This window comes from Macaca fascicularis, chromosome 2 (assembly GCF_037993035.2).
Source record: "Macaca fascicularis isolate 582-1 chromosome 2, T2T-MFA8v1.1".
NCBI lineage: Eukaryota > Metazoa > Chordata > Mammalia > Primates > Cercopithecidae > Macaca > Macaca fascicularis.
The window spans coordinates 142,208,843-142,212,341 of record NC_088376.1 but is presented as its reverse complement, the minus strand read 5'-3'; the positions used below and the strand labels follow the sequence as shown (position 1 = coordinate 142,212,341).

General features: G+C 36.7%; 1 pseudogene; it reads left to right on the top strand.

Annotated features, from left to right (window-relative positions):
- Positions 1-652: 652 nt before the first annotated feature.
- Positions 653-3,206, top strand: LOC107128965 (polyribonucleotide nucleotidyltransferase 1, mitochondrial pseudogene; annotated as a pseudogene).
- The last annotated feature ends 293 nt before the right edge of the window (positions 3,207-3,499 follow it).

The window sequence follows — 3,499 nt, the reverse complement described above, 5'->3', positions numbered from 1 at the left end:
GGGTTCCTTTTTCATTAAAAGGGTAATTACCTTGTTATCAGAGTGCTGGAAAGATGAGAGCTTATGGATTTTTCATAAAATTATAAGTTTATAAGGGGCCGGGTGAAGTCATCTTATTCTGTCCTCAAGCCAGGGACAAATTTAATTCACCCTTGATGGATGGGACATTGTTTAACAAGGATCTCTAGAGAACAAGCGTTGATAACTTTCAGTGTTTTGCAGCCCTCAGTTGTGATATTTCTTCTATCCTGTTGAATATATTGACACAGAATGGAAGTCCATAATCTTTTGTGTTCTCTTTGGGTAGAAAGAACAGTGTTATAAATGTACTTCATTTTCATTATGTTAAAGAATACTTATCAAATGCCTTGTATGTGCTTGGTGCCAGATACAACTGTGACACAGGGAGGAAGACAGACTTGATCCCTGCTGTCATTTAGCTGTGAGACTCATGAGGGATAATAACCGATAATCACATCAGTAAATGACTACAAATTGTAATAAGTGCTGTGAAGGAAACACTAAGGCATAGCTACAGAGGATAGCAGGAGGAAGCTAAGACCTCACTGAGCCTCCAGCTCTGGCCGCTGAGCGATGGTCCCTTCTGTCTGCCAGGGTGGGATCGGGCACTCATCCAGTTGCAGGTGTGAGCACTATTGAGTAGCACAGGGTCTTGAGCTGTGGCCGTGGACTTGGGCAACAGGAAATTAGAAATATCCTCTGGAAAGCTGGCCAGATTTGCAGATGGCTCTGCTGTAGTACAGTCAGGTGACACTGCAGTAATGGTCACAGCAGTCAGTAAAACAAAACCTTCACCTTCCCAGTTTATGCCTTTGGTGGTTGACTACAGACAAAAGGCTGCTGCAGCAGGTAGAATTCCCACAAACCCTCTGAGAAGAGAGATTGGTACTTCTGATAAAAAAAATTCTTACAAGTTGAATAATAGATTGTTCAATTAGACCTATCTTTCCAGCTGGCTACTTCTATGATATACAGGTTCTTGTAATCTGTTAGCTGTAGATGGTATTAATGAGCTTGATGTCTTAGCAATTAATGGCATCTCTGTAGCCCTCTCATGATCAGATATTCTTTGGAATGGACCTGTTGGGGCAGTATGAACAGGAATGACTGATGGAGAATGTGTTGTTAACCCAACAAGAAAAGAAATGTCTTCTAGTACTTTAAATGTAGTGGTTGCTGGAGCACCTAAAAGTCAGATTGTCATGTGGAAGCCTCTGCAGAGAACATTTTACAGCAGGACTTTTGCCATGCTGTCAAAGTGGGAGTGAAATATACCCAACAAATAATTTAGGGCATCCAGCAGTTGGTAAAGAAATTGGTGTTACCAAGAGGACACCTCAGAAGTTACTTACCCCTTCACCAGAGATTGTGAAACATGCTCATAAACTTGCTATGGAGAGACTCTATGCAGTTTTTACAGATTGTGAACATGATAAAATTTCCAGAGATGAAGCTGTTAACAAAATAAGATTACATACAGAGGAGCAACTAAAAGAAATATTTCCAGAGGTTGATCTATATGAAATAATAGAATTATTCAATGTTGTTGCAAAGGAAGTTTTTAGAAGTATTATTTTGAATGAATACAAAAGATGCCATGGTCGGGATTTGACTTTACTTAGGAATATAGCTTGTGAGGTAGATATATTTAAAACCCTTCATGGATCAGAATTATTTCAAAGAGGACAACACAGGTGCTTTGTACTGTTACATTTGATTCATTAGAATCCAGTATTAAGTTGGATCAAGTTATAATAGCTATAAATGGGATATATGGGATACTATGAGTTTCCTTCTTATGCAACTAATTAAATTGTCAAAGTCACTGGTTTAAATAGAAGAGAACTTGGGCATGGTGCTCTTGCTGAGAAAGCTTTGTAAAATGTTATTCCCAAATATTTTCTTATCACTGTAAGAGTTACATCTCAAGTCCTAGAGTCAAATGGGCCATGTTCTATGGCATCTGGATGGGGTGGAAGTTTAGCATTAATGGATTCAGGGGGTCCAATTTCACCTACTGTCACAGGCGTAGCAATGGGATTGGCCACCAAAACCGATCTTGAGAAGGGTGAAATAGAAGATTATCATTTGCTAACAGATATTCTGGGAATTGAAGATTACAGTGGTGACATGGACTTCAAAATAGCTGGCACTAATAAAGGGATAACTGTATTACACGCTGATATTAAATTACCTGGAATACCAATGAAAATTGTAATGGAGGCTATTCAACAAGCTTCAGTGGCAAAAAAGGAGATATTACAGATCATGAACAAAACTATTTCAAAATCTCAAACATCTAGAAAAGAAAATGGACCTGTTGTAGAAACTGTTCAGGTTCCATGATCATAACTAGAAAAACTTGTTGGACTGGGTGGATATAACTTAAAAAACATCAGGTTGAAACAGTTGTAACTATTAGGTGGATGAAGAAACATTTTCTATATTTGCATCAACACCCAGTTCTATGCATGAGGCAAGAGACTTGATTGCCGAAATCTGCAAGGAAGATCAGGAGCAGCAATTAGAATTTGGAGCAGGGTATACCGCCACAATAACTGAAAGCAGAGATACTGGTGTAATGGTAAAATTATATTCAAATATGACTGCGGTACTGCTTTATAACACACAAGTTGATCAATGAAAGATTAAACATCCTACTGCCCTAGGATTAGAAGTTGGCCAAGAAATTCAGGTGAAATACTTTGGATGTGACCCAGCTGATGGAAGAATGAGGCTTTCTCATAAAGTGCTTCAGTCTCCAGCTACAACTGTTGTCAGAAGTTTGAATGACAGAAGCAGTATTGTAATGGGAAAACCTATTTTACAGTCATCATCTAATTATTCTCAGTGATTTTTTTAAAGAGAAATCCAGAATTCTATTTTTTCTAGGGTAAGGTGCTATAGAGCAAAATTTTAGTAGTATCTTCCATTGTGTAGATTTATATACGATATAAATATATTCTAATTATTTGTATTAAAATGCTCATTTACATGTGCCAATTTTGAAATTCAAGAGTAACCCATATTCGTTTAATCTTATTTACATTATAAATCAAGAAATATTTTAAAAAGTAAATCATCTATACATCTTAGAAAAGATTACATACCTTTGTTTCTCTAATTCTGAAATATATGAAAAACATAGATATGTCATATATAGTATTATAACAGATCTCTTCCTACATCTCATTTGTCTTCTTTATATACAGTAGTGACAATTTACCCTCAGTCATCCTACAGCTCACCTCTTTGCCCAACAACTTTACTTGCCTACAACTGTCCATAAACTGGAACAGGCCATATTCAAAGCCAGTGCCTATTTATTTAGAATGATTACTAGACATAGTGAGTTGAGGGAGCTAATCTTATACACTTTTAATAATACGATGTCTTTTAAATTTGTCACAAAATCATGAACATAGTGGAATAAATATAAATGAGATTCTAACTAGGATGAGGTAGTAATTATGTATAT